This window comes from Topomyia yanbarensis, chromosome 1 (genome assembly GCF_030247195.1).
Source record: "Topomyia yanbarensis strain Yona2022 chromosome 1, ASM3024719v1, whole genome shotgun sequence".
Classification (NCBI taxonomy): domain Eukaryota; kingdom Metazoa; phylum Arthropoda; class Insecta; order Diptera; family Culicidae; genus Topomyia; species Topomyia yanbarensis.
The window spans coordinates 134,260,782-134,277,499 of record NC_080670.1 but is presented as its reverse complement, the minus strand read 5'-3'; the positions used below and the strand labels follow the sequence as shown (position 1 = coordinate 134,277,499).

Sequence of the window (16,718 nt, the reverse complement as noted above, 5' to 3'; positions counted from 1 at the left end):
TATATTTGAAGCCAAACACATTTTTGAATAAAGATAATGAATAAACCGGATTGCACGAATTTGAAAACCATTGCATCAGAAAGTTTTGAAATGTTTTTTGAAAATCCCATCTTCTGAGAAAAGGCTAATAAATATGCAATGGACTTTCTAGGGCTTCCATCTTTTTTTGGTTTTATTCTTTTTGTTTTCATGCTTCTTTACTTGACGAATTCAAAGTTTACTTTTTGGTCACATATTCCCGAAAAAAGATTTATGTGCAGAACAGAATTTACTGGTCCAGTATTTTGACTCGCAATTGAATATAGTAAAGTGAGACAAGGTCACATGTGCTTTCAAGCCCCTTGAACAGAGAACGACAGAGGGAGAATGCGATTCGTGAATGAGACAGGTAGATATTTCAAAGTTTTTATTTGCATTGAAGTAAATAGTGTGAAATGTCTAGGCTATGTCGATTGCATAAAAGCCGTGTTTGTATTGTTTCGTTCGGAATTCTCGTGCAGGAAATATGGATAAATGAGTCCTATACAGACCAATATTGTGAAAAAGAAATGGTTCAAACTACTCAGTATATCCAAATATGGACGACGATAAGTTAGAAGACACATTGTAGTTGCATCCCCCATCTAGAGTGGGTACTTTGGGGACTTCTTTTCCTGGATCTAATTTGTGGATATTTTTGGTCTTTGATCCGTTATTTTTCATGAAAGTTCGTACCTATACAACGAATGTGCAGCTGATACAACTCATGGTTCATTCGCCTGCGCAACGTTTCGTCTTCCATCTGCACGCCACCATAGATGGTACGCAACACTTTTCGTTCGAAAACTCCAAGGGCGCGTTGGTCCTCCATGAGCATAGTCCAAGTCTCGTGGCCGTAGAGGACCACCGATATAATCAGCGTCTTGAAGATAATCAACTTCGTGCGGCGGCGAATTTTGTTCGACCGGAGCGTCCTCTGGAGTCCAAAGTAGGCACGATTTCCCGCTATGATCCGTCTCTGAATTTCTCTGCTGTTATCATTGTCGTCGGTTACCAGTGAGCCCAAATACATGAATTCGTCGACCATCTCGATTTCGTCACCGTCAATCCGAACTCGGGTGGGAGGTTCACATTGTCGTCTCCATAACCTCTTCCTCTCATGTATTTTGTCTTCAAAATCCTGGCTTCTGCTTTCAGTCTTTGAGCATATATTTCATTCAAAATTCAATAGAGATACGAATAGTTTAAATATCGCACGTGGAATGTCTCTTTTGAAAATTTCCATCGTCAAACTTTCATATTACCCAGTTAAGCCAAATATTTTTCTGATATAGCCATGAATTTCCTTAATTATAGTATAGATACAGGTTTTGAATACAATTGAATTAAAGATGAGTTTATGTAGCAGCAGACATAAAAAATAATTTTGTTTTCTCAAACCTTCGCAATTACAATTAATAAATATTTCAGATTGGCAGAAGATCTTATCACAAAACTTAGAAATGCATACAGAAATAGCTAGATAGATGCGATAGAAGAGAGACAGAGAGAAAGAGAGAGAGAGAGAGAGAGAGAGAGAGAGAGAGAGAGAGAGAGAGAGAGAGAGAGAGAGTGAGAGAGATGGGGGGGGGGGGCGTGTGAGGAATGGCAAATGATGGTTAATGCAGTGACATTATTTTTATAGGTATATTATTATGATATATTGATTCTTACATTCTTATCATAAATAATGTAAGTAGTAATTTTTGCTCCATAACCAGTATAACCTAAATCTTGCAAAAGAGCTAAATTTTCGCTAGATTTTTGGGCTTCAAACATACAGTTGCTTTCGGTGACGCCACAAGTATAATTATATTAGAAATCTTTTATCTCACTACTAGGTGAATTACTTGTTGATCTGTGTATTGATATACCATCCAACATTTACCTCATGAATGAACGCAATGCGTAATCCAAGGAATAAATACTAGAACTCACTGTTTCTTTATCAACGCATTATTTTGTCTTTGAAGTGATCTTATATATTGATTTTTGAGAAATAGTTCATTTATTATAAAGGTAATTCACAAAATGTTCTCAACATCGAATTCCTTGAATCACGTAGATGTGTTTTCATACCCCGATATTCAAAATCGGTTTAGTTTTGCCCCTAAAACACCAGTGAAGCAATACTCTGTATGAAACAATCTCATTTTTAATTGGTGTAAATTGGTAAGCAAGAACTGAAAATACAAAATATCTAATATCTCCGCCACTCGTGCACGGATTTAGACAATCTATAGCTTGTTAGAAAGGTATTTTTACAAGCTTTCTATTTATGTGCAGTTTGTGGGACAATATTGTATTGTTCGAAAGTTATTTGCAAAAAACCTGTTGTGTTTTGAAAAAATCGCCCATATCTCAGAAAGTAAACAACATATCGAAAATCAAAAATAATAGTGTCAAATGGCAACGTTAGGCCTTTCATTTGAAACTAATTTCATTAAGATCGGTTCAGCCATTGCTGAGATAATTACATGACATTTTGTACATACATACATACATACACACACACATACAGACATTGTCTCAATTTGTCGAGCTGAGTCGATTGGTATATGAGACTCGGCCCTCCGGGCCTAGGAAAAAGTTGTCAAAGTTTGAGCGAATCCTATAGATTTCTTTTGTAAGAAATGTAAAAATGCAGGTTAGACATTGTATGCATTCTGTTGGTGTGGTCCACAAAACTTTTTTGAATTTTTTATCTGTCACGTTACAAGTTATTTGGTTTCCATTACTTCACAACTGAAAATAAGCAATAATACATATTCATCAAAAATTTTCAAGCAATATCATCAAATTTAAATTAGACTACGATAGAAAAATGTGGTTGCAAGCAAAAAGTTGAAAATATGGATTTTGTTTCCCTTTTTATCTTCTTACGGTCTTTTAGTCATTTTCAGGTCATGAAAGTTTGACGCAAAATTTGCTAAAAAATAATTTCGCCTGTGGCTGCCATTTTCGGAGCCTTGACCATATATATATATATATATATATATATATATATATATATATATATATATATATATATATATATATATATATATATATATATATATATATATATATATATATATATATATATATATATATATATATATATATATATATATATATATATATATATATATATATATATATATATATATATATATATATATATATATATATATATATATATATATATATATATGTGTGTGTGGAAATGAAAGTTTGAACAACCCTAGTTACAGTCCTTTGCGCTCACTCTCTTTAAGATTTGTCTCCCTACCTTGAACTGTGCACCATTCGAATTAAATAATCAGTACTCAAGTGATAGCGCAAAGGACCGGTCCTATTGCTTACGTTTGGAATAAATTTATGAACTCGCAGTCACGGCGTTCTTTAATCCGAACTTTAAAGTTTCCGGTATCCGTTCTAGTAGGAACTAAGCATTCCGACAAATAATTTGGGGGCTCGTCCGGGAACGGGATTTACCGGAAAGCGTGCAAAAAAGTTGCAGCAAGCAAATACTGTGGAAAAACCACGCTCATTACCCATAAATCCGTGTATATTGGGACAGAAAATAATAGACGGACAAAAGTTCAGTTGGACGTGATTACGAAGGTTCTATAGTGCTTTGGGCAACAGTAGATAACCCAAGCAGAAGAAACGTGGTCAATTACGTAATCAAATTGGTGATACCACGGTTTAGATATTTTATTGTTCCCCGTTGCTAAAGGAATGATCGGTAGAAATTGAATATCTGTTAAGACAATAGCGCTGATATAGTGCGATCGCGCAAACAATAGCTCTCAACTTGTGTGGCCGATAAACAAATTTCAAGAGCAAAGTAGAAACGAAAAGACGATCGATAGTGGACTACAATATATTAGTGAAGTCATGGATGATCGACCACCCTTACCAAATTTCCCACCCCCTCCTCTCTTTGGAAACAGCACTGTGCCTGTGCAATTAAACCCCAATGACAATACGTTCGCGCGACTGATAGATCAGTTGAACTATTCAAATGTTACCGCTATGAATTTGAGTCAACAGATCAACAGTTTGCGCTCGGATATGGAGGCACTGATTCAAGAAAATGCAAGACTGAACGGTATAATCGGTAATATGAGTAGACTGTCGATTGTTCAACCGACGGGTAGCACTCCGCAAAGCGATCGATTGCGCGACAGGAATGATCTACAAAGTACTGTAAGATGCAACAGAAACGATTAACAGAATGATGACTGGGGTAACCGGTCTGAGCAGGGTAACGGCAGTGGTCGCAGTAATGGCGCACAGGGTGGTGCCGGCGGTGCTGAGGGTTGCGGTACTGATGGGGGTACTTCTTCTGGACACGCTGACAATTATGCCAGAGGACGGCATGTAACTGATCAAGCTGGTGTTGGTCATCAGCGTGATTGCAATGGTGAAGAAAATAGACGAGTTGGGTATGATGTTTCGGAGCAGCGTTGGAACATCACTGAAATAGAGGCGGCTTTTACTGAGTTCAGTGGAACAGACCTGGAACCGGTCAAAAAGTGGATCAGTGATTTTGAGGAGGTTGCAGATTCTATTGGATTGTCTGATCTTCGAAGATTTGTGTTGGCAAAGAAAAAACTGGTGGGATTAGCGAAACTATCGCTGAATACCTTGAGTTATATTACTACCTGGAGTGCTCTAAAGACATTTTTGCGGAATGAATTTGAATTCAAGGAGAACAGTGCGGTCGTTCACGAAAAGCTACGCGCGCGTAGAAAGCTTAGTGGAGAAAATGTGTTAGAATACTTTCTCGTGATGCGTGAAATTGGTGCAAAAGCCGATCTCGATATTGAAGCTATCATGACTCACACTATCAACGGGATCAACGACAATGGTCCGGATAAAACTTTATTGCATGGGTCAAAATCAATTGCGGAGTTTCGTGAAAAGTTGAGACTGTATCAAAGTTTGAAGGATGCGAAATACGGGAAGGAATCGACCGGTACACAAGGTGTTGGTGGACAACAAGGAGGTTTTCGTCATGCGAAATCCTTTAATTCACGAAATGTTGGAGCTAAAATTAAAAACAACAACAAAACGGGCGCCAGTGTTACGGTGAAGTCGATAGTGTGTTATAGCTGTGGACAGACAGGACACATTTCACGCGAATGTCCCAAAGCGAGGGCAGAAAAAACGGTGCATATTTGTAATATGGAAACCTCTCCTCCAGTTAGAGGAACATTCATGGACATAAAAGTAAACTCATTTCCAATTCGTGCGTTTTTTGACTCGGGTTCAGATGTATCGCTGCTTAGTGACCATTGGATTGAAAAGCTGCAGTTGTCGTTGAATGAAGCCGAAAAGAAGAAGCTCATCACGCTGAACGGTTCGGTGTGGACTATGGTAACAACGCGCTTGGATGTGGAAATGGATGATGCGGTATTGCGGTTGGTTTTCGACGTACTTGCAGCGAAGGAGATGCCTCACGAAGTAATTTTAGGACGAAACCTTCTTCTGTACGGCGACGTGAGTGTTACCGCCGAAGGTACCAAGTTTAAAGTGAAAGAGGAGCATTTTGCGCTGAGCATTGTAGTAGATGAAGCTGTTGAAGAACCACTAGCGCATATCGAAGATCCTGTTGTGCACGATGAAGTAAAACATCTTGTGAAGGGGTATACACCCAAGACATCAGAAAATGTGAAAGTTTCATTGAAAATTGTGCTGAGAGATGAAACGCCCATTCATCAACTACCTCGTCGACTTGCACCACTAGAGAAATGCATAGTTGAGGAACAAATTAATGAATGGCTGAATGAAGGAATAATACGGAAAAGTTCCTCAGATTTTAGTAGTCCCATAGTACTCGCTCATAAGAAAGACGGCACCCGACGGCTCTGCGTAGATTATCGTCGCCTGAACAGAGTAATTGTGCGGGATCATTTTCCTATTCCATTAATCGAGGATATTTTGGATGACCTACACTCTGCCAGAGTATTCTCCACCCTTGATTTGGAAAACGGATTCTTTCATATTCCGGTCGAAGAGAACAGCATAAAATACACTTCTTTCGTGACAAGTTCTGGTCAGTTCGAGTTTCTCAAAACTCCATTCGGTTTGAGTATATCGCCAACGGTATTCCAGCGTTTTGTGCACGACGTGTTTCGCGATTTGATAGATAAGAAGGTCGTTATAGTCTACATAGACGATCTAATTATACCAGCTGCTAACGAACAGGAAGGGTTGGAGAAATTGCGGATGGTTTTGGATGTGGCAAGTAAAAATGGATTACGAATCAAATGGAAAAAGTGTCAGTTTTTATGTCGAAGAATTGTATGTCTGGGGTACGATGTTAGCGAAGGAATTATTCGTCCGTCAGTAGAAAAAACCAAGGCGGTTAAGCTGTTTCCGGAGCCCAAAAATTGCAAGCAAATCCAGCAGTTCCTGGGATTAACGGGTTATTTCCGCAAGTTCGTGGAAGCTTATTCAGTCATTGCAAAACCACTGACTGATTTGCTGAAAAAAGATTCATCCTTTTGTTTTGGACCATCGCAACGAGAGGCGTTTGATAAACTCAAAACAGCTTTGTGTACTGTGCCAGCACTTCGACATTATCACCCTGGTAAATTAACCGAACTTCACACTGATGCTAGCAAAATCGGTTATGGGCCATATTGCTACAGAAATCTCCGGGAGAAAATGCCTTTCATCCAGTTTATTACTTCAGTAAGAAGACAATGCCCGCTGAGGAAAAATATCCCAGCAATGAGCTTGAAGTGCTCGCCATAATATCATCTTTAAAGAAGTTCCGAGTATATTTATTGGGTATTCCATTCAAAATAGTCACCGACTGCGCAGCCTTTAAAATGACAATGGTAAAAAAAGGATATTTCCCCTCGTATCGCAGGATGGGCATTGCTTCTTGAAGAGTACGACTACGAGCTGGAGCATAGGTCCAGTGAACGCATGAAGCACGTGGATGCACTTAGCAGAAATCCATCAATATTTATACTACAAAACAATATGATTGAACAAATAAAAGCGTGTCAACGAAGCGACGAGAAAATTGGGGTAATTATAAGGGCGCTAGCCGCTGGCGATTATGCGGATTACTTTCTTGATCACGAAATTCTCTATAAAGCTATCGGCGGTGGAAAGCTTTTGGTCGTACCACAGTCAATGCATCATTACGTGATCAGACAAATACACGACCAAGGCCATTTTGGAGTACAGAAAATGAAAGAGCTGATATTAAGGGAATATTGGATCGACAATCTGTCATCGAAACTGGAAAAGTATGCGAAGAGTTGTGTGAAGTGCATTCTAGCGGCTCGCAAAAGTGGAAAAAAGGAAGGGTTCTTTCATCCTATACAAAAGGATGAATTGCCTTTGACAACGTATCACATTGATCATTTGGGACCTCTTACCGCTTCTAATAAGCAATACCGTTACATTTTTACTGTCATAGACGCATTCAGTAAGTTCGTATGGATTTACCCGATGAAATCAACTACGACCGACGAGGCGCTCGACGTGCAGAAGAATGTTTTCGGAAATCCAAGACGTATTATTTCCGACCGAGGATCAGCTTTCACGTCATCTTCTTTTCACGACTACTGTGTTGCGGAACAGATAGAACATGTTTTAGTGACAACGGGTGTTCCTCGCGGCAACGGCCAGGTGGAGCGGGTCCATAGTGTTATTGTTCCTGCTTTAGCGAAATTGGCTATAGATCGCCCAGAAAACTGGTACAAACATGTAGGAGACTTGCAACGGTTTCTCAATAACACTTTGCAGCGTAGTATTGGGCGAACCTCCTGTCCTGGGCTGTTGTTCGGCACCAAGATGCGTTCCCCGGAAGACGTCAGGTTAGCTGAAGCTGTCGAGGAAGAGTGGGTTAAGCTGTTCGAGAATTCCAGAGAGAAGTCCAGGGCTCAAGCTCGTGCGAGTATAGAAGAGATCCAGCAGAAGATGAAGAAAGGTTTCGATAGGAAGCGGAAGGAAGCTGAAGGATACGAAGTAAGTGACTTGGTAGCCATCAGTCGAACCCAATTCGGCAGCCATTTGAAGATCGCTGCGAAATTCTTGGGACCATACCGGGTCACCAAGAAAAAGCGAAACGAACGATACGATGTTGAAAAGGTCGGGACGCACGAGGGTCCGAACAAGACTTCGACATGTGCAGAGTATATGAAGTGGTTTGTACCAAACGACGATGAAGATGGTTCGGATGGTCCGATTGTGAAAATATTTTTTGTGAATCAATAGAAGTAGAAGAGTCGAGTGTTGTTATGTAATTAACATCCGAGCCGGATGCTTTCCAGGACGGCCGAATGTGGAAATGAAAGTTTGAACAACCCTAGTTACAGTCCTTTGCGCTCACTCTCTTTAAGATTTGTCTCCCTACCTTGAACTGTGCACCATTCGAATTAAATAATCAGTACTCAAGTGATAGCGCAAAGGACCGGTCCTATTGCTTACGTTTGGAATAAATTTATGAACTCGCAGTCACGGTGTTCTTTAATCCGAACTTTAAAGTTTCCGGTATCCATTCTAGTAGGAACTAAGCATTCCGACATATATATATATATATATATATATATATATATATATATATATATATATATATATATATATATATATATATATATATATATATATATATATATATATATATATATATATATATATATATATATATATATATATATATATATATATATATATATATATATATATATATATATATATATATATATATATATATATATATATATATATATATATATATATATTTGCTGCCGAATTGGGTTCGACTGATGGCTACCAAGTCACTTACTTCGTATCCTTCAGCTTCCTTCCGCTTCCTATCGAAACCTTTCTTCATCTTCTGCTGGATCTCTTCTATACTCGCACGAGCTTGAGCCCTGGACTTCTCTCTGGAATTCTCGAACAGCTTAACCCACTCTTCCTCGACAGCTTCAGCTAACCTGACGTCTTCCGGGGAACGCATCTTGGTGCCGAACAACAGCCCAGGACAGGAGGTTCGCCCAATACTACGCTGCAAAGTGTTATTGAGAAACCGTTGCAAGTCTCCTACATGTTTGTACCAGTTTTCTGGGCGATCTATAGCCAATTTCGCTAAAGCAGGAACAATAACACTATGGACCCGCTCCACCTGGCCGTTGCCGCGAGGAACACCCGTTGTCACTAAAACATGTTCTATCTGTTCCGCCACACAGTAGTCGTGAAAAGAAGATGACGTGAAAGCTGATCCTCGGTCGGAAATAATACGTCTTGGATTTCCGAAAACATTCTTCTGCACGTCGAGCGCCTCGTCGGTCGTAGTTGATTTCATCGGGTAAATCCATACGAACTTACTGAATGCGTCTATGACAGTAAAAATGTAACGGTATTGCTTATTAGAAGCGGTAAGAGGTCCCAAATGATCAATGTGATACGTTGTCAAAGGCAATTCATCCTTTTGTATAGGATGAAAGAACCCTTCCTTTTTTCCACTTTTGCGAGCCGCTAGAATGCACTTCACACAACTCTTCGCATACTTTTCCAGTTTCGATGACAGATTGTCGATCCAATATTCCCTTAATATCAGCTCTTTCATTTTCTGTACTCCAAAATGGCCTTGGTCGTGTATTTGTCTGATCACGTAATGATGCATTGACTGTGGTACGACCAAAAGCTTTCCACCGCCGATAGCTTTATAGAGAATTTCGTGATCAAGAAAGTAATCCGCATAATCGCCAGCGGCTAGCGCCCTTATAATTACCCCAATTTTCTCGTCGCTTCGTTGACACGCTTTTATTTGTTCAATCATATTGTTTTGTAGTATAAATATTGATGGATTTCTGCTAAGTGCATCCACGTGCTTCATGCGTTCACTGGACCTATGCTCCAGCTCGTAGTCGTACTCTTCAAGAAGCAATGCCCATCCTGCGATACGAGGGGAAATATCCTTTTTTTACCATTGTCATTTTAAAGGCTGCGCAGTCGGTGACTATTTTGAATGGAATACCCAATAAATATACTCGGAACTTCTTTAAAGATGATATTATGGCGAGCACTTCAAGCTCATTGCTGGGATATTTTTCCTCAGCGGGCATTGTCTTCTTACTGAAGTAATAAACTGGATGAAAGGCATTTTCTCCCGGAGATTTCTGTAGCAATATGGCCCATAACCGATTTTGCTAGCATCAGTGTGAAGTTCGGTTAATTTACCAGGGTGATAAAGTCGAAGTGCTGGCACAGTACACAAAGCTGTTTTGAGTTTATCAAACGCCTCTCGTTGCGATGGTCCAAAACAAAAGGATGAATCTTTTTTCAGCAAATCAGTCAGTGGTTTTGCAATGACTGAATAAGCTTCCACGAACTTGCGGAAATAACCCGTTAATCCCAGGAACTGCTGGATTTGCTTGCAATTTTTGGGCTCCGGAAACAGCTTAACCGCCTTGGTTTTTTCTACTGACGGACGAATAATTCCTTCGCTAACATCGTACCCCAGACATACAATTCTTCGACATAAAAACTGACACTTTTTCCATTTGATTCGTAATCCATTTTTACTTGCCACATCCAAAACCATCCGCAATTTCTCCAACCCTTCCTGTTCGTTAGCAGCTGGTATAATTAGATCGTCTATGTAGACTATAACGACCTTCTTATCTATCAAATCGCGAAACACGTCGTGCACAAAACGCTGGAATACCGTTGGCGATATACTCAAACCGAATGGAGTTTTGAGAAACTCGAACTGACCAGAACTTGTCACGAAAGAAGTGTATTTTATGCTGTTCTCTTCGACCGGAATATGAAAGAATCCGTTTTCCAAATCAAGGGTGGAGAATACTCTGGCAGAGTGTAGGTCATCCAAAATATCCTCGATTAATGGAATAGGAAAATGATCCCGCACAATTACTCTGTTCAGGCGACGATAATCTACGCAGAGCCGTCGGGTGCCGTCTTTCTTATGAGCGAGTACTATGGGACTACTAAAATCTGAGGAACTTTTCCGTATTATTCCTTCATTCAGCCATTCATTAATTTGTTCCTCAACTATGCATTTCTCTAGTGGTGCAAGTCGACGAGGTAGTTGATGAATGGGCGTTTCATCTCTCAGCACAATTTTCAATGAAACTTTCACATTTTCTGATGTCTTGGGTGTATACCCCTTCACAAGATGTTTTACTTCATCGCGCACAACAGGATCTTCGATATGCGCTAGTGGTTCTTCAACAGCTTCATCTACTACAATGCTCAGCGCAAAATGCTCCTCTTTCACTTTAAACTTGGCACCTTCGGCGGTAACACTCACGTCGCCGTACAGAAGAAGGTTTCGTCCTAAAATTACTTCGTGAGGCATCTCCTTCGCTGCAAGTACGTCGAAAACCAACCGCAATACCGCATCATCCATTTCCACATCCAAGCGCGTTGTTACCATAGTCCACACCGAACCGTTCAGCGTGATGAGCTTCTTCTTTTCGGCTTCATTCAACGACAACTGCAGCTTTTCAATCCAATGGTCACTAAGCAGCGATACATCTGAACCCGAGTCAAAAAACGCACGAATTGGAAATGAGTTTACTTTTATGTCCATGAATGTTCCTCTAACTGGAGGAGAGGTTTCCATATTACAAATATGCACCGTTTTTTTCTGCCCTCGCTTTGGGACATTCGCGTGAAATGTGTCCTGTCTGTCCACAGCTATAACACACTATCGACTTCACCGTAACACTCGCGCCCGTTTTGTTGTTGTTTTTAATTTTAGCTCCAACATTTCGTGAATTAAAGGATTTCGCATGACGAAAACCTCCTTGTTGTCCACCAACACCTTGTGTACCGGTCGATTCCTTCCCGTATTTCGCATCCTTCAAACTTTGATACAGTCTCAACTTTTCACGAAACTCCGCAATTGATTTTGACCCATGCAATAAAGTTTTATCCGGACCATTGTCGTTGATCCCGTTGATAGTGTGAGTCATGATAGCTTCAATATCGAGATCGGCTTTTGCACCAATTTCACGCATCACGAGAAAGTATTCTAACACATTTTCTCCACTAAGCTTTCTACGCGCGCGTAGCTTTTCGTGAACGACCGCACTGTTCTCCTTGAATTCAAATTCATTCCGCAAAAATGTCTTTAGAGCACTCCAGGTAGTAATATAACTCAAGGTATTCAGCGATAGTTTCGCTAATCCCACCAGTTTTTTCTTTGCCAACACAAATCTTCGAAGATCAGACAATCCAATAGAATCTGCAACCTCCTCAAAATCACTGATCCACTTTTTGACCGGTTCCAGGTCTGTTCCACTGAACTCAGTAAAAGCCGCCTCTATTTCAGTGATGTTCCAACGCTGCTCCGAAACATCATACCCAACTCGTCTATTTTCTTCACCATTGCAATCACCAAACGACGACGAAGATGGTTTCTCCGATTGTGAAAATATTTTTTGTGAATCAATAGAAGTAGAAGAGTCGAGTGTTGTTATGTAATTAACATCCGAGCCGGATGCTTTCCAGGACGGCCGAATGTGGAAATGAAAGTTTGAACAACCCTAGTTACAGTCCTTTGCGCTCACTCTCTTTAAGATTTGTCTCCCTACCTTGAACTGTGCACCATTCGAATTAAATAATCAGTACTCAAGTGATAGCGCAAAGGACCGGTCCTATTGCTTACGTTTGGAATAAATTTATGAACTCGCAGTCACGGTGTTCTTTAATCCGAACTTTAAAGTTTCCGGTATCCATTCTAGTAGGAACTAAGCATTCCGACATATATATATATATATATATATATATATATATATATATATATATATATATATATATATATATATATATATATATATATATATATATATATATATATATATATATATATATATATATATATATATATATATATATATATATATATATATATATATATATATATATATATATATATATATATATATATATATATATATATATATATATATATATATATATATATATATATATATATATATATATATATAGTTAAATATTCATTTGATTGATTTGATTCATTCATTTCCAGCGTGGTACCATGGAGAGAATAAATGGATGGAGTTCGCTATCCCTCGTATTTGGAAGGAACCGTCTAACCATGATACAAATTGTTATTTTTGTATTGTGGATTTGAAAAGCGGTTTTAATAAGTCTTACTGTCCGGATGTACCATCATCACGTGCTCCAGTTCCCCATTCCCATGAACGTCCAATTCCTACGTTGCAAGGATTTGCTTGCAATGATATAAAAGGTAAATATTTCCATCCAAAACATCAATCAACAGTAGAATTAACATGCATATTTTATATTCAATTTTACAGGATTCGTCAATGAAATCGGGATTCCGCTAAACGTGAATGAGTGGCGCTTATTTATCGATGGATCATCAAAAAGTCTCAAAGTGATGTTGTTGCACAACCAAGCAAGATACAAGCAATATCCATCTATCCCGATAGCACATTCCGTTCTACTGAAAGAAAGTTATAACACGACAAAATTGCTTTTAGATAAAATTCAATACAATAAATATGGCTGGGAAGTAATAGGTGATTTCAAGATGATTGGCTTTCTAATAGATTTGCAAGGAGGAATCACTGAATATCCTTGTTTTCTTTGCCTGTGGGATAGCAGAGACACGACAAAGCACTACAAGAAGAGAGAATGGGAAAAGGAGACGTGTTTAACATTGGAAAAAAAACGTAAAGTTCAAACCGTTGATTGATGCAAACAAAGTGCTGATGCCACCTCTGCATATCAAATTTAACAGTTAGTTAAAGCACTGAATAAGGAATCAGAAGCATTCAGTGTCTTAAAAGAAAATTTTCTCAAACTATCAGATATGAAAATAACTAATGGAATTTTCACCGGACCTCAGATAAAGCAATGATTGCATTCTAAATTATTCCAGAATACATTGAATGAAAAGGAGAAGGCAGCCTGGTCTAGCTTCAAAGATATTGTTGGTGGATTCCTGGAGAATAAACGAGCTTCCAATTACTAGTCCATTGTAGACGGATTAATGAAATCATACAAAAACATGTGGTGTAGAATGTCACTTAAATTGCACATCATACACTCCCATTTAAAACAATTTAAGAATAACGTGGGAGCATACTCAGAAGAGCAAGGAGAGCGTTTCCAGGATATCAAGCACATGGAACAACGCTACCAGAGCCAAGCTACCCCTAGCATGATGGGTGATTACGTGTGGAGTTTAATTAGGGAATCATCATCGGAGCATAAGCGCCAAACAAGACTTTTAATATTCTGTTGTGAAGTGTTTTATATAAAATAGTACACTTTTTAGAGCTGTTAGTTTTTGTGTATATGTTGTAAAAATTTAATATTTAATAAATGGTAGTGCTATGAAAATGGTGTTTGAAATTTATTTGTATGTATTTAAAAAAACAATTGAAAAATATTTAACATATGTAAAATAACATCACATATCATCTTTAGGACCCCAAGTAAGTAAGGAATGAATTTTTCGAAAATTCAACCGTGGTGTAACCCTTTATAGCTTATGGTTCATATTTCCACATTCCTAAATCACTGCCATTTTATTATTTATTCTGCTCCCAAGCCCAGTTCGTTGGGAAAATTGGATCACATTTTTACCTAAAAGATGCTATTTTAAAAAAAATTACAAAACTTTGGTTTTAAACTGAGAAGTCCCGTTCCAATTTTTTTCAAAAATCTTTTCACATTGATGTAGTTGGAACCCTAAAGCTCTGCCATCTTTTTATTTGTTCTGCTACCAAGCCCCGTTCGTTGAGAAAATTAGATCAAAGATGACCATTTTTAATCAAAAGATTTTATTTTAAAAAATTCACGAAACTTTGGTTTTAAACTGTGAAGTCCCGTTCCAATTTTGATGTAGTTGTAACCATACAGCCCTTCCATCTTTTGATTTGTTCTGCTCCCAAGCCCAGTTCGCTGGGATTTTTTTGAAATCATAAGGCATTTCAAAAAAAAAATTTGACATCCGAATTTTTTTTTTCAAAAATTTCTAATTTCTTGTAACTAAAAAAAAACTTGAATTTGTTTTAGTGGTTTTCGTCTGTTTTGACACTAAATGCTGATGTTTCATGCTATTTTTTAACATATTTCGACAAAAAAATTCGATTTTCAACATTTCATGTACTCCTCCCTTTGGATTTTTTCGAATATCATGAAATCAATATTCAAATGCTACACCCCCTTAATGATGTCCGTTTGAGCTAAAAAATTGCATAGATCCCTTTTTCGATGTAATAAGCATTTTATGTAGGACTTCATGCGAAAATTTAAGATCACCATTTTCATTGATATCTTCTCTTCTACAAACTTTGGTTTTAATTTGTGAAGCCCCGTTCCAATTTTTTAAAAAGTTTCTTCACTAGGGGTTTCCTTGGACCGTAATCTTTCGTCATTTTTTTCGTTCTACTCCCCGATCATGTGTTGAACAGTGTAATTCCACAAAACCTACAACAGATATGGAGGTCCATGCAGAGTCGACGAAAGGTACTGAAAGTAGTATATGTGGATTTTTTCGTACAAAAAGAGGCGAAAAATACTTTTTTATTTCATTTTTTTATAAATATTCGTTTATAAAATATATAAAATAGTAACTTTACTGATCGGAAAAACCACGAATAATCTGTATCTCACGACAATTTCATTGCTGATTAGTTCGTTAAAATCGGTCAATTAGGTCGCCCGTAGTATTTTTTTAAATTCGACCCAAAATCTTCAAATGTCAATACGATGGTCAAAATTTTTTCCGCGAAATCCATCCAGATTTGGTTTTGCAATGTCAAATACTACCATAAAATCAGATTTTCCATCGAAATTGCGAGATCCTATTTTGGGTAGCCCACTTGAGAAATTTTGACTCAATATAAAAACGAAGAACCTTCTTGGAGGAAGTTACCGCAGCTTACGAACTTCAGACTTCAATTAATTGTAGGCACAGACTAAACCATCATTCATTTTAATTTTAATCACAATTTTTATCAGCAAATCAATCTGTCTATGTCTAATAATATATTTATGTTGAAACTTATTTGACGCATGTTCCTCTAACAATTCAATGGATATTTTTTAACATACGTCCTTCAAAATACCAACGCATGGAAAATATCGTACATGTAATATCATTATAAATGAGTAACATTTGAAAAGAGGTTTAATCAATAGCAATAGAATTATAAACATGTATATCGTTCATTCTATTCAGTTTTTTGACGACCCTCAATCAAGTTCAAAGCTTTATTTAGTATATTCAATTTAATCTCTATTTAATACAAAAATGTATTCCAAATTTATAGTACTTTAGTATTACCATAGGATTTTAAAATACAGTGCGGGATTTTAAAATACAGACTAATTTGATAAAAAGTATATAAAAAGAAAAAATGTTTGGACAATATGAAATGTCGCTAGTATAAATTTATTACCAATTGTAAGAATAATAGCGTCAAAATGGCATTAGATATTGTACTCTTTTCAAATGTTAGTCAAGTTAATGTTAAAAAAATCAGTTGAGTGCAAAATCACAATAAAAACAAAATAGAACTCTAAAATCGCTGTTTCAAAAAAAACGTAATAACGCTCTGCTAATTTAGAATCAGTACACTTCTTTTTGCGGGTACAATGCTCTCAGTTTTTGGTTCTGGAATCGCTAGACAGCAACATGTTTACATAACTTTTCT

The 16,718-nt window shown here is 37.8% G+C and overlaps 1 long non-coding RNA gene across 2 annotated transcripts; it reads left to right on the top strand.

The window, feature by feature from the left end:
* The first annotated feature begins 12,635 nt into the window (after positions 1 to 12,635).
* On the top strand, positions 12,636 to 13,659 carry LOC131689692 (uncharacterized). 2 transcript variants are annotated; one of them, XR_009305465.1, is made up of 3 exons: positions 12,636 to 12,733; positions 13,055 to 13,276; positions 13,347 to 13,659. It is a non-coding gene; the product is annotated as an uncharacterized LOC131689692 (long non-coding RNA). The 2 variants fall into 2 exon arrangements; XR_009305450.1 differs by having other exon boundaries at positions 12,639 to 12,745.
* The last annotated feature ends 3,059 nt before the right edge of the window (positions 13,660 to 16,718 follow it).